Below are 15,268 nucleotides of genomic sequence, written 5' to 3'. Positions count from 1 at the left end.
AGTCGCTCAGTTGTGTCCAACTCTTTGCAACCCCATGGACTATAGCATGCCAGGCTTTCCTGTCCTTCACCATCTTAGAGAGCTTGCTCAAACTCCAGTCATTGAGTTGGTGATGCCATCCAACCATCTTATCCTCTGTCGTCCCCTTCTCCTCTTGCCTTTAGTCTTTTCCAGCATCAGGGTCTTTTCCAATGAGTTAGCTCTTCGCATCAGGTGGTCAAAATATTGGAGCTTCAGCTTCAGCATGAGTCCTTCCAATGAATACTCAGGACTGATCTCCTTTAGGATGAACTGGCTGGATCTCCTTGCAGATCAAGGGACTCTCAAGAGTCTTCTATAACACAACAGTTTGAAAGCATTAATTCTTTGGTGCTCAGCCTTCTTTGTGATCCAACTCTAACATCCATCCATGACTACTGGAAAAACCATAGTTTTGACTATACAGATCTTTGTCGGCAAAGTAATGTCTCTGCTTTTTAATATGCTGTCTAGGTTGGTCATAGCCTTTCTTCCAAGGAGCAAACGTCTTTTAGTTTCATGGCTGCAGTCACCATCTGCAGTGATTTTGGAGCCCAAGAAAATAAAGTCTGTCACTGTTTCCATTGTTTCCCCATCTATTTTCCATGAAGTGGTGGGACAAGATGCCTTGATCTTAGGTTTTTAATGTTGAGCTTTAAGCTAGCTTTTTCACTCTCCTCTTTCACCTTCATCAAGAGGCTCTTCAGTTCCTCTTCGCTTTCTGCCATAAGGGTGGTATTATCTGCATGTCTGTGGTTATTGCTATTTCTCCCAGAAATCTTGATTCCAGCTTGAGCTTTATCCAGCCCCGCATTTTGCATGATGTACTCTGCATATAAGTTAAATAAGCAGAATGACAACATACAGCCTTGGCATACTCCTTTCCCAATTTGGAACCAGTCTGTTGTTCCATCGCCAGTTTTAACTGTTGCTCCTTGACCTGCATACAGGTTTCTCAGGAGGCAGGTGAGGTGGTCTGGTATTCCCATCTCTTGAAATATTTTCCAGTTTGTTGTGATCACATTAAGTTTATGAATTAACTTGGAGAAAACTTACATGCTGATGCTATTAAGACTTTAAGACCAATAAAGAGATGTTTTCCATTTGTACAAGTCTCCATTTATATCTTTTATGGATGTCTTTGTAATTTACTTCATAAAGCTTTTGACGTTAACTAAGTTAATTTCTGGGTATGTATCTTTATTGTTCCTATTGTGGATTGTTTTCTTTTCTATTTTATCTTATAACTTGTTACTTGTTATATAAAGAATATTGAGTTTTCCTTGTTAATTTTATATCTGCTACCTTGTTTAAATCTTTTATAATTTAAGTTAGTTTTAGCATTGATTCTCTAGTTGTTTTTTGGTGTAGTGGTGTGTTACTTGCAAATAAAGATAGTTTTATCTCTTCTTTTCTCATGTCTAATTGCATTGGTTAATGCCTAGAGTACAGTGTTAAATAGTTTTGGAGATAGTGAGAATTAGAATCCTTGCTTTGTTCTTGATCTTAATGGAAATGTTTATGCTGTTTCCTCACCAAGTAAAATGCTGACTCTGAGACTGAGGTAGGGGTGTGTGTGTGTGTGTGTGTGTGTATGTGGACAACAAAATATCCATCCATTCTTCATCAAGGGTTTTACTAGAAATAGCTGTTGAATTTTGTCAAAGGTGTTTTGACTACCAATTTAATCATTTATTTCAGATATTGTTACTTTTTCAGTTCTAGGATTTCCATTGGTTTCTTTTGTAGTTTTCATATCTCTCCTGATATCTCCATATCTTTACTTATAAATTCAACTTTTCTTGGAGTTTAGCATTGATCAAAGGTTCTTTTCTTTGTTTTCTAATTGTTATGTGTTAATTCCAGTCTGCTTTGTCAATGGATCTGTTTATGATGACCTTTTTTTCACTTGACCAGAGTTATATTTTTGTTTCTCTGATAATATGCAGGACATTACACTGATGAGATTTGGGTTCTGTCATTTCCCAGAACACCTTTATTTTCTGTAGACTTGATTTCAGGTTTTTATTTTTGGAGTGGTCCTGTATCAGTTTTACCCTTAAGTTAGTTCAGTTCAGTCCAGTCGCTCAGTTGTGTTCGAGTCTTTTCGACCCCATGAATCACAGCACGCCAGGCCTCCCTGTCCATCACCACCTCCCGAAGTTCACTCAAACTCACGTCCATAGAGTCGGTGAAACATCCAGCCATCCCATCCTCTGTCGTCCCCTTTTCCCCCTGTCCCCAATCCCTCCCAACATCAGAGTCTTTTCCAATGAGTCAACTCTTCGCATGAGGTGGCCAAAGTACTGGAGTTTCAGCTACAGCATCAGCCCTTCCAAAGAACACCCAGGGCTGATCTCCTTTAGAATGGACTGGTTAGATCTCCTTGAAGTCCAAGGGACTCTCAAGAGTCTTCTACAACACTACAGTTCAAAAGCATCAATTCTTCAGTACTCAGCTTTCTTCACAGTCCAACTCTCACATCCATACATCAGATCAGATCAGATCAGATCAGTCGCTCAGTCGTGTCCGACTCTTTGCAACCCCATGAATCGCAGCACGCCAGGCCCCCCTGTCCATCACCAACTCCTGGAGTTCACTCAGACTCACATGCATCGAGTCAGTGATGCCATCCAGCCATCTCATCTTCTGTCGTCCCCTTCTCCTCCTACCCCCAATCCCTCCCAGCATCAGAGTCTTTTCCAATGAGTCAACTCTTCGCATGAGGTGGCCAAAGTACTGGAGTTTCAGCTTCAGTATCATTCCTTCCAAAGAAATCCCAGGGCTGATCTCCTTCAGAATGGACTGGTTGGATCTCCTTGCCGTCCAAGGGACTCTCAAGAGTCTTCTCCAACACCACAGTTCAAAAGCATCAATTCTTCAGCGCTCAGCCTTCTTCACAGTCCAACTCTCACATCCATACATGACCACGGGAAAAACCATAGCCTTGACTAGACGAAACTTTGTTGGCAAAGTAATGTCTCTGCTTTTGAATAGGCTATCTAGGTTGGTCATAACTTTCCTTCCAAGGAGTAAGCATCTTTTAATTTCATGGCTGCAGTCACCATCTGTAGTGATTTTGGAGCCCAGAAAAATAAAGTCTGACACTGCTTCCACTGTTTCCCCATCTATTTCCCATGAAGTGGTGGGACCAGATGCCATGATGTTTGTTTTCTGAATGTTGAGCTTTAAGCCAACTTTTTCACTCTCCTCTTTCACTTTCATCAAGAGGCTTTTGAGTTCCTCTTCACTTTCTGCCATAAGGGTGGTGTCATCTGCATATCTGAGGTTATTGATATTTCTCCCAGCAATCTTGATTCCAGCTTGTGTTTCTTCCAGTCCAGCGTTTCTCATGATGTACTCTGCATAGAAGTTAAATAAACAGGGTGACAATATACAGCCTTGATGAACTCCTTTTCCTATTTGGAACCAGTCTGTTGTTCCATGTCCAGTTCTAACTGTTGCTTCCTGGAAAAACCATAGCCTTGACTAGACGGACCTTTGTTGGCAAAGTAATCTTGCTGCTTTTCAATATGCTATCTAGGTTGGTCATAACTTTCCTTCCAAGGAGTAAGCATCTTTTAATTTCATGGCTGCAGTCACCATCTGCAGTGATTTTGGAGCCCAAAAAAATAAAGTCTGCCACTGTTTCCACTGTTTTTCCATCTATTTGCCATGAAGTGATGGGACCAGATGCCATGATCTTCGTTTTCTGAATGTTGAGCTTTAAGCCAACTTTTTCACTCTCCTTTTTCACTTTCATCAAGAGGCTTTTTAGTTCCCCTTTATTTTCTGCCATAAGGGTGGTGTCATCTGCATATCTGAGGTTATTGATATTTATCCCAGCAATCTTGATTCCAGCTTGTGCTTTTTCCAGCCCAGCGTTTCTCATGATGTACTCTGCATATAAGTTAAATAAGCAGGGTGAAAATATGCAGCCTTGATGTACTCCTTTTCCTATCTGGAACCAGTCTGTTGTTCCATGTCCAGTTCTAACTGTTGCTTCCTGACCTGCATATAGGTTTCTCAAGAGGCAGCTCAGGTGGTCTGGTATTCCCATCTCTTTCAGAATTTTCCACAGTTTATTGTGATCCACACAGTCAAAGGCTTTGGCATAGTCAGTAAAGCAGAAATAGATGTTTTTCTGGAACTCTCTTGCTTTTTCCATGATCCAGCAGACATTTGATTTTTACTCCTCAGGTAAACTGAGAGCTTCAGTGGAATGACTGAGGTATTTACCAAGCCCCTCTGACTTAGTGCAGCAGGCAGCTGTTCAAGTCTTGGTCAGTTTTTTCAGTATTCTGGTGTTTTGTTTTTTTTTTTTTTTTTTTCCTTTGGGCTATTTGGGGTCTTGCCTTTAAACCTGTACAGTTAGAAGTCACACAAACATCTTAAGAGTAAATTTTATGTAGATTTTAGGACTTCTTACATTTTTGCTCTCTCCTCTCAGGGAGTTTGCTCCTTGATTTATAGTTTTCCTAGCAACCTCAAGCTCTGATACTGGACTCCTCAGTTCATTGAGATAACCCCATTTTCTGCTTGAGGTCTAGCTCTTGCCTTGAAAAGAATAGACTGTGCTTACAGAAGAGTAGTTGCATTCATGTGGATCTCATTCAGCACCATTTCTTTTTTCAAGTCATAGATTCTATCCAGTTCCTATCTACTTTTCAGTCACTTTCGAATATCTCCAACCATGTTAAAAATAAAATAGATTTTTGATTGTTATTGACAGAATACTGAATAGTCTGATACATTGACTCTGTCATTGTTTGAATCCATACGTACAGAACCAAGACTAATCCCAGTGGAATTAAATCCACAGCATATGCTTGTTCTATTTTATCACACTTCCCTACCTACTCTGATTGGTGCTTCTTAGATATAAGAAATGAGTTTTACTATTTTCTGGTTATTTTCAAAGCTAGGTTGCCAGAAGCATTCTTCTTGGAATGTGGTACTATGCCAACAGTTTGGCTATATTTAAATGAATTCATTCGTAGTTTGGAGGAGTAACCATGTTGACTGTTTTCTCCTGTACCGATGAGTCTTTAAACCCATGATAATTTGCCTGACTTTGGGAAACCCTTCTGCTGCTTTTATGTTGTTTATATACAGAATCCAAAGTTGAAGAGTACCATATCTTGTCACTTTGAACAAGGTTAAAGATATTTTGTACTGCAAACCCAAACTAATTTCCAAATGTTATGTTTGATAGCTCTGTTTGATAATAGACCTTTCCCAGAAATCCCTCATGTTTAATTTTAAGATTTGGAAAGTATATGACTTATCTTTAAGAAACTCATTTAAAATGATTATTTGCTTATTCTTTCAAATAACCCAGATTATTGGTCCTAGGGCATAACAGAGACTAACTTATAATTTCATTTTCATTATTTCAAAAAGGAAAAAACAGGTGAATTCAATTTTGGCAACTGTCTTCAGAATTGTTTCATATCGATGTGAGGAGATATTTGATATGCCACTTCATCAAATTATGAATTGTTGATTGAGTCATATAATGAGAAGATTATAAAAGGTGTGTTCTACTTTAAGAGTACTCAGTATATGAGAATGTAACTGCTAGTTTGTTAAGTTTAAGAATGGCTACTCATTTTAAGAATGGCTACTCATTGTAGATTAACTTTTAAAATTGGAGTATAATTATTTTACAATGTGGTGTTAATTTTTGCTGTACAACAAAGTGAATCAGCTATGTGTATATATATCTATCCTCTTCCTTTTGAGCCTCCCTCCCACCCACCCTCTAGCTCATCACAGAGCACCAAGCTGAGCTCCCTGTGCTATAGAGCAGCTTCCCACTGGCTATATATTTCACACGTGGTGGTGTATATACATCAATGCTACTGTTTGTCCCACCCTCACCTACCTTCTCTGTGTCCATATGTCCTTTCTCTACATCTCTGTCTCTATTCTGCCCTGCAAATAGGTTCATCAGTACCAAGAATGACTACTCTTTTTATACAGTATTATTTTCTTAATGTGATTTTGTGTCAGTGGTCTACTGATATACATAAAACATCATCTAAAAGTTTGATTTGCCGAACTTCTACCAAGGATTTTAGGGGAGTGTTTAATTTACTGCAATCTGTGATCATCTGTGCTAATTTAGCAGGTCTTGCCAAAAAGGAAAGCTAACTTGAAGTCCCCAGTGAGCCAGGACTATGACTCAATTTTACAGACTTATTAATATGCTTTCATGTCACTAAAATTGATTATAGTTGCTGTAATCCATAATTTCTGGTTTTCCATAATCTCCTTTCTAATATTTCCTAGTTCATTGTTCATTTCATTATGGTGGTTAAAATTTCAGTTGTGATTGCATTTTTTATTGTGGGGCAAAATTCTATCATATTATCTTTAACAGTTGACATTTTATTGAGTGATATTTTAAAGAGTTCAATTTTGGTATGTATGCCTGTGTGCTCAGTCACTCAGTCGTATCTGACTCTTTGCAACTCTATGGACCATAGCCCATCAGGCTCCTCTGTCTGCGGGATTTTCCCAGCAAGAATACTGAAGAGGGTTGGCATTTCGTTCTCCAAGGGATCTTCCTGACCCAGGGTTTGAACCTGTGTCTCGTCATTGCAGGTAGATTCTTTACTGCTGAGCCACCTGGAAAGCCCATTGGTATGTATGCATGGTGTAAATTAATAAAAGAGTTTATAGTTGGAAAGAAAAAGATGAATAGATGAAAATTACATAGTAATTAGGATGTTAGTTGGTGAGGGCTTGAACTTGTCATTCTTATAGAAATATAAAGGAAGTAGTATTTAAGGTAATTAGATTAAAGAAATAAAGAATATCTAATGAGGCTTGGTAACTAGATGAAAATGACTATGGTGGAGCAGTGCAACAGGGAGGCAATTTGAGGAGAAAAATGAGTACTGAAGAAGAAATAGATTAGCTAAGAGAAAATACAATTTGAGATAAAGGATTGTAGTTTAAGGATCTGGCCATGGATGAAAAGCATATTTGGGATTCATTCTCATAGAAATGATAGATGAAATGTTGAAAGTAAGTAAAATAGGATTAGCCATCATTTGTATTAGAACAGATGATGTTATGGTAATTCTGTGGCACAAATTTATAGAAACATTCTGTCTTAAAATATTTCAGTATGACTTATATTCCTGAGTGTATTTCTGTATTAGAAATTGGCTTCTTTTTCCTAGCAGTTAGTAACTCATGTATATTAACCACAGTATAGGTTTTTAAATTTAAAGAGGAGGAAAAATAATCCCTTGGGTTTACTTTGCTGCTTGCTTATTACCATTTGGCAGAAACACATGAACCAAATGTTAAGCAGCTTTAATATTAGAGCTTTGATTGATTCAAGGTCTCTCTCTGGTGAATTGCTCAGTTAGTTATGATTTTTTTCTTCTAATTTTATTACTGATTACCCTACCTCCTTACAACAGGAACTTCTTACCTTTTAATATATCATCTCTGTTGTCATTTTATACTTATAACTAGAAGAAGAAATAGCTGCATATTTATCTATTGAATGAATTTTTCAAGTTTAAAAATGTTAGGATATTTCACACACATGAATCTGAATTTCCGGCTGCTTTGGGAGAATTGGGAAATCTGGTGACACTCTGCATTAACTATCTACCAGTTAGCACAATAGTATCTGTTGTGTCAGTTTCTGTGGCTTGGGAATCCAGGTGCAGCCTGACTGGCCCCTCTGGCTCAGGGCCTCTCATGACTCTATACTCAAGGTATGTACTGGGATTGCTGTCGCTATAAAATTTCACTGGGAGAGGATCATCCAAGTTCACTCCCAAGGTTGTGGGAGGCATTCAACTCCTCAGGGGAGGTAGGTTAAAGGCCATCCTCAGTTCCTTTTTTAAAAAATGAATTTATTTTTTGTTGAAGGATAATTGCTTTACAGAATTTTGCTGTTTTCTGTCAAACCTCAACATGAATAAGCCATAGGTATACATACATCCCCTCCCTTTTGGACCTCCCTCCCATCTTCCTCCCCATCCCACCCCTCTAGGTTGATACAGAGCCCCTGTTTGAGTTTCCTGAGTCATACAGCGAAGTCCCATTGGCTATCTGTTTTACATATGGTAATATAAGTTTCCGTGTTACTCTTTCCACGCATCTCACCCTCTCCTCCCCTCTCCCCATGTCCATAAGTCTATTCTCTATGTCTGTTTCTCCATTGTTGCCCTGTGGGAGGAGGGTTCAGGATGGGGAACACGTGTATACCTGTGGTGGATTCATGTTGATATATGGCAAAACCAATACAATATTGTAAAGTTAAAAAATAAATTAAATAAAAAATAAATAAATAAACCTAAAAAAATTATTCAGTACCGTTTTTCTAGATTCTGTATATATGTGTTAGAATATGGTATTTATCTTTCTCTTTCTGACTCACTTCACTCTGTATAATAGGTTCTAGGTTCATCCACCTCATTAGAACTGATGCAAATGCATTCCTTTTTATTGCTGAGTAATATTTCATTGTGTATATATACCACCTTGGTTCCTTTTCAAGTAGGCCTCTTCACACGGCAGCTCATCACATGGCAGCTTGCTTCATCAGAACAAAAATGAAAGCAGGACGGAAGTCAGTTTTTTTGCAACTTAATCTTGGAAATGCCATCCAGATACTTTTGCTGTGTTTTTTTCATTGGACACAAGTCACTAGGTCCAGCCCATGCTCAAAGGGAAGGCATTCATTACCCAAGGGAATGAACCTGTCATGAGCCATTTTAAAAGTCATCGATTGCTCCCTGTTCATGAGTTTTCACACAACAGGCATGTGTTAGAGCTGAGTCATGACGGGCTCCTTATGAGTGGGTCATGAATTCTCTGGTCCACAGCTGACCTCCTCCAGTCGCCTTAACCTGTTTATGTTCCCTGCTGGGATTCTACATATAATTGAGTTAGTGACAATGACATTAAACAGGGATCACAATCTTTTTTGTAGAGATGTTTCTCGACAGTTTCAAACTCTTCTCTTCTCTGCTCTGTGGAGAAAAAATAACCACAAGAAGTCAGAATAGGAGATTTGAAAAGGACCAGATTTAATATAGACTAGTTGGCTAAAATATACCACTTAGTTTTGCAAAGGTTCTTTAAGTATTCTCCAAGTTTTGAATTAAACGTTATTAATATAGATATTTCAATTATTTAAAAACTGTTTAAGTAAACCTACTAAAGGCATTGATATTTAATAAAAGTTGTCATACTGAGAAGACAGAGAAACTTATTTTGCAATACATTTTAAAGTATTCTAAATATGTTATTAATTAAAAGCTTGTGGCACTGCACCAATTGTTTTTTAAGAAGTTCATTAAAATTATACATGAATGCTCAGTGCTATGAAGCGTTTAGGTAGAATGGTATGAGTCAAGTTCCTCATGAAAATACGCAACTAAAATGAAATATCAACTTCATTATCAATTTATCCATATATAACACTGTAACTTTAATACCCTGCTTTCAGATTTTGGGGTTTATCAGATCATGTATTCTCATTGACTTTATACATTTTTTAAAACATGAACTTATTTATGTTAATAAAATGTCACTTTTAGCTCAGTTGCAGTACTGTGTAAGAATTCACATAAAGTTTCACCATTAGACAGCATAAACAGCGTTCCAAGCTACTGGCCTGTAATAAATTTCCTTTGGGTTAAAGAAACTTTAGCAAGAGATATTTCCAGTATAAGTTTTATTTTTCTTAAGTAAAGCCATAAAATAATCATTTCAAATAAAAAATTGCTTTTCTAAAACAGTGACAAATAATATTTAAAATAAAAAACCCTGAGATGCAGCAAGTTTCCAAAGTGTCTTTTTAAAAATCATCTAAGATTTAATATGCATAGTGTAGTTTCCACCTTAAAGAGATTATTAATTATCCAATTGTATTATTATGTTACCATACCACTACATTCAATTAACCAGAATTTGCTATTCCCTGACCATACTATGTAGCAGAGTTCATTTTATAAACACTGTATCTACAGTAGCCTATGTAGATACTTGTTTATTTATTTACAGTAGCCTATGTAAATACTTGTTTTATTTACCATGTTGGTTACTATTTTTAAGATACCACTTTAATTATAAGAAATGTAAAAAGTATGCTGAGTATCTCCTGGGATTCCTCTTGTTAGGTATTTTGCCTCCTCTAGATAGAATTTTGTAGAGAATTGTGGCTGCTATGTGCAGTAACAATGTTAGCAAATCAAATATTACTATAAGTCAGCACTCTTCAAGAATATTTATTAATGTGTCAAAATAAATATATGGCTAGTTTATCTGAACATTAATGAAAAGTTTATTGTGTTCTTAAACATAGATATTTTTAAGAGTTCATAGTATAACTTTTTTTGATGAGTTTCTGTTGTATAGTATTTCCTTTTGTTTCACCTCATTTACCACTCCAAGATGGCAGTGGCTTTGTGGTATTTTCTCTAGATGTGCCACATTGTTAAGGAACCTGATACTCCAAAGAAATTGCCTCATCCCATGTTTCATGCCAGAGAAGGCAATGGCACCTCACTCCAGTACTCTTGCCTGGAAAATCCCACGGACAGAGGAGCCTGGTAGGCTGCAGGCCATGGGGTCTCCAAGAGTCGGACACGACTGAGCGACTTCCCTTTCACTTTTCACTTTCATGCATTGGAGAAGGAAATGGCAACCCACTCCAGTGTTCTTGCCTGGAGAATCCCAGGGACCGGGGAGCCTGGTGGGCTGCAGTCTATGGGGTCACACAGAGTTGGACACGACTGAAGCAATTTAGCAGCAGCAGCAGCAGCTTTCTTCTATTGACTTTCTAAACGTGGGTCTTTTTTTCTCTCTATTTTTCTCCTGGTCTGCCAGCTTACACCCAACAACTCCTTCAAATTGAAACTCAGAATATGATGCATCCAAAAAGTTTTCTATATTTGTACCAAGGTTTATGAATACTTATGTTTGAGTTATTGGTTGCTCAGCATACAACAGGTGCTCATAAATGCTCCTTTAAAAAATTCAGAAACCATGAAACACATTTTTACCTTTTTCTGTATGGAGATAGTATCCTAAATTCTGGGGTCATGCATGTATCTTTTTTCCTAAGAATACAGAAAGAGTATAGATGAAATTTACTCTAGTATTTAAGGATAAGTGATTTGATTCAAGATACCTAAGGTATGTATTGATTTTTTTTATGGTTGCATATCATTTTGATTACCCATGGTGCAATAGTTTCAACCCCTCTTTGATTTCCTTTTTACCCAATTTCAATTTCATTCGAATATCCAAGTTCTAAAGCATATAAAATAAAGCTTCTGGAGTTGAAACTGCATCTTCTTGGCCACTTTGAGCCCTAATTGTATCCCCAAGGTTCAGCTCAGTTGTATAGCTTTGAGATACTCCATATCCAACTCTTCTTGACCAGTTGAAATATTGAAAAATCATCAAATAATTAAAATTTTTCTACTGTCTACTTTATGCTTTAAATCACATTAGATACTACTACATTAGAAAATTATAAGATATAATCATGTCTTTCGGAGAAGGCAATGGCACCCGACTCCAGTACTCTTGCCTGGAAAATCCCATGGATGGAGGAGCCTGGTAGGCTGCAGACCATGGGGTCGCGAAGAGTTGGACACGACTGAGCCACTTGACTTTCACTTTTCCCTTTCATGCATTGGAGAAGGAAATGGCAACCCACTCCAGTGTTCATGCCTGGAGAATCCCAGGAGTGGGGGAGCCTGGTGGGCTTCCATCTATGGGGTCACACAGAGTCGAACACGACTGAAGCGACTTAGCAGCAGCAGCAGTAGCAGTAATCATGTCTTTACAGATGCTACGTAAGAGATGATACAAGGGTGAACAATCAAGGCATAAATAATTGAGAATAACTATGTCACAGTTCTGGGGATTCTTGCTGTTGATGTGCTTCATGGATGCTGCAAAGCTGGAGATAATGAATAATAGGTAACTTTTATTCAGTTGTGTCAGGCAGTTCTCTTGCCTTATCATCATAATAACTAAGTGTCTCTCCTCCTTTACATATGAGGAAACTGAGGCTTAGAGAGGTTAAGTGCCTTGCCCATATGCACCAGAGCAGAGTTTTCTAAGTTCACACTATTGATTATTATACTTTTCTGGCATTCAGACTTGTGCATATGTGAGAATGGAAGGTCTTGGCATCTGGAGCATGGCGATAGGGATGCATTTATTAGTATGACAGTATTCACGGTAGCAGTTAAAATACAAATGTGACTCGTGGTATAATGCTATGCTGCTGCTAAGTCACTTCAGTCGTGTCCGACTCGGTGCGACCCCATAGACAGCAGCCCACCAGGCTTCCCTGTCCCTGGGATTCTCCAGGCAAGAACACTGGAGTGGGTTGCCCATTTCCTTCTCCAATACATGAAAGTGAAAAGTGAAAGTGAAGTCGCTCAGTCATGTCCCACTCTGTGCGACTCCATGGACTACTGCCTACCAGGCTCCTCAGTCCATGGGATTTTCCAGGCAAGAGTACTGGAGTGGGGTGCCATTGCCTTCTCCATAATGCTATGCATGAGACTATAAAAATTTAAAAATCAACTGAATAATCTTTTGTATTTTGGAAGCAGTTGTATGTACATTATCATAGATATGAAATTATCATGATTAGCTAATGTTTTAACAGATATTGCTATGCACATTGGAAAGATGAGGAAATACACCAAAAGACTTTAAGTGACTTGTCTGTCCTAAGTCACAGGACTAGGAATCGATTGAGAAATAGAAATCAGTCCTGGACTCCTTTGGAGCCCTTCCACCAAGGTTTTCTTCAGAATTGTAAAACAGAATAAAAAAATGGGTGTTTTGTGGGCTGCCTAAATACTTTTATTAATAGCAATTTTCAGTTTATAATAATGCTTCATGCTTGTCAAAGAAATACTGGATGGAAATTAAACATTAATTACTTGGACATGGAGACCTGATTCACACCTAGTTTTCATTTTTTACAGATATTTTTCAAATACCACTGGAACTGAACCCCTTAACTATTTGATCATATTTTCCCCAGTAGCGATTGTGGAGGAATTCAAACCTGCTTGCATGAAACCTATTGGCAGTCACCTGGATAGTAGTAGTTACTGGCAATCTTTAGTCTTGTGATCAATCAGTTCTTTAGTATTAATAAATTAGTTAAAAACACTTTCCCTCTTGGCTCAAAATTTCAGGAAAAAACCCGCCTCAGTCACATGTTGAGCTCTTGATTATTTGACACCCCATGGCCTGTTAAGGCTGAGGAAAAGATCAGGATGAAATATGAGGTGTCCTAGTTAGATACTAGGACAAACCTGGTACTCACAAACCTGGGACAAGTTGGACTTCCAGAGAGGCTGCAAAGATGAACGAGAAGCCAGAATACAGATGGGGGTTGAGGACCCTTTGGCCTCCTCATTCTGATCACCTAGTAGCTTTTTCTCAGCACAGCATATCTTTTCCTTGGCTAATGACATCAGTAGTCATTCCCGCCCTTGTTAATATCCAGAGGCTCATCACCATTTCCCAAATGAATTCTACTGAGTAGAGCTGTAGAGCAAGCAGCCAGCACAACTTCAGGTAGGAGGACTGGCTCCCTGAAGGGCTGCATTCCTGTTCTGCTACTTAACGTTAAATACCACACACAGCTGACACTCATGAACTGATTCTCCTTATATTCCTTCTGGAAGCAGGGAAGAGATAATGATTAACACATTACAACATTTTTAAAACATTGATAGACCGTCTTAGGAAGATGCTGGTAGGTACAGATTGTTTCTGAAGCAAAGCTAACTTCTGATGGGAATTCAGAGGTTGTTGGAGAGAGAAAAGAAGAGTTGAGGGAACCTAGGAACAGTATGTGTTTGCTTTAAGATACACAGAATTTTTAAAAAGGCTATATTATTTAAACCTTTTGAAGCACTGATTTATAGCTTTTGATTTGAAAATCAGTGGTTGACTTGTCCTGCACTCTTCCATTTGGTTGTAAAGTTAGTATCTTACTGCATATTTACCTGGTGAATTTTGCCCCAGAAGCTGTCAATGTGACTATTACTGCAGATAAAAACCCTCCTGTATCCTTGGAAAGCTAATACATCTCTGCTAGAGGCAACATTACCTGGGGAGGCTGAGTGTATGATGTGGCTGCTCAGTTAGCTTGTTCTAGAATGCTGGGTGCTTAGGCATCCCTAGAAGTACTAAGATTAGATGGTTGTCCACATTGGTTGCTCTCCAAACTCACCTTTTTCCAGTGATCCCCCCCCGCTTAAAACATTTAAATAAAGTCCTAACTTGATGTCAAATCTTCAGCATCTCCTTAATAAAAATGGAGACATCCAGCCTCAGTACCACAAGAAAGTAGATGCTGCATTCCAGGAAAGATTGGAGAAGTAACATAATTATAAACAGCAGGTCCTGCCAGCTAGTCCAAGTGTAAAATCTCGGATCTGAACTTTGGAATGGACTACTGCTAGAGTGGAAATATCTTTTGAAATGATAGTCTTAGATTCTGTCCAAGCTGGCCAAAAATGAGTAAAATACCTGGGTTAATTTGGTTATGATTAGCAATAAAAAATATAAGCAGACAGGATTTCCCTGGTGGTTCAGTGGTTAAGATTCTGCTTCCAGTGCAGAGGATATGAGTTTGATCCCTGACTGAGGAACTAAGATCCCACATGCTGTGTGGCATGACCAAAAATTAAATAAAATAAAATTTAAAAGCAATAAGCACAGTGAGAAAAATAAAATTCCAAAGGAAAATCATTATCAAATTACCATTCTCATTTAATGAAGTATGTGGCAGTATCTAGATCACTGTATGCATGAGAGAGAGAATGAGAATATGGTTAGTTAGCATCTTTGATTTGGGAGAATGGCATTAAAACATGTATAATATCATATAAGAAACGAATCGCCAGTCCAGGTTCGATGCAGGATACAGCAAGCTTGGGGCTGGAGCACTGGGATGACCCAGAGGGATGGTATGGGGAGGGAGGTGGGAGGGGGGTTCAGGATGGGGAACACGTGTACACCCATGGCGGATGCATGTTGATGTATAGCAAAACCAATACAATATTGTAAAGTAAAAAAAATAATAATAATATAAAAAAAAGAATGAAAAAGGGAGAAGTTGCATCTTTGTTGACTTGGTTATTGCCATTATTTTTCTGTCTAAACAATTCTTTCATTTATTAACAAATTGTCCTCTCTCACATGTGGGCAAAGATGTGTTGGA

The 15,268-nt window shown here is 38.2% G+C and overlaps 1 long non-coding RNA gene across 1 annotated transcript; it reads right to left on the bottom strand.

The window, feature by feature from the left end:
- Nucleotides 1-7,684: 7,684 nt before the first annotated feature.
- Nucleotides 7,685-13,655, bottom strand: LOC129650121 (uncharacterized). Its single transcript, XR_008713605.1, has 3 exons — nucleotides 13,365-13,655; nucleotides 11,061-11,117; nucleotides 7,685-9,023 (listed from the first exon to the last, which is right to left on the bottom strand). It is a non-coding gene; the product is annotated as an uncharacterized LOC129650121 (long non-coding RNA).
- Nucleotides 13,656-15,268: the final 1,613 nt, after the last annotated feature.

Source organism: Bubalus kerabau, chromosome 4 (assembly GCF_029407905.1).
Source record: "Bubalus kerabau isolate K-KA32 ecotype Philippines breed swamp buffalo chromosome 4, PCC_UOA_SB_1v2, whole genome shotgun sequence".
NCBI lineage: Eukaryota > Metazoa > Chordata > Mammalia > Artiodactyla > Bovidae > Bubalus > Bubalus kerabau.
This window is presented reverse-complemented; position numbering and strand designations above follow the sequence as displayed.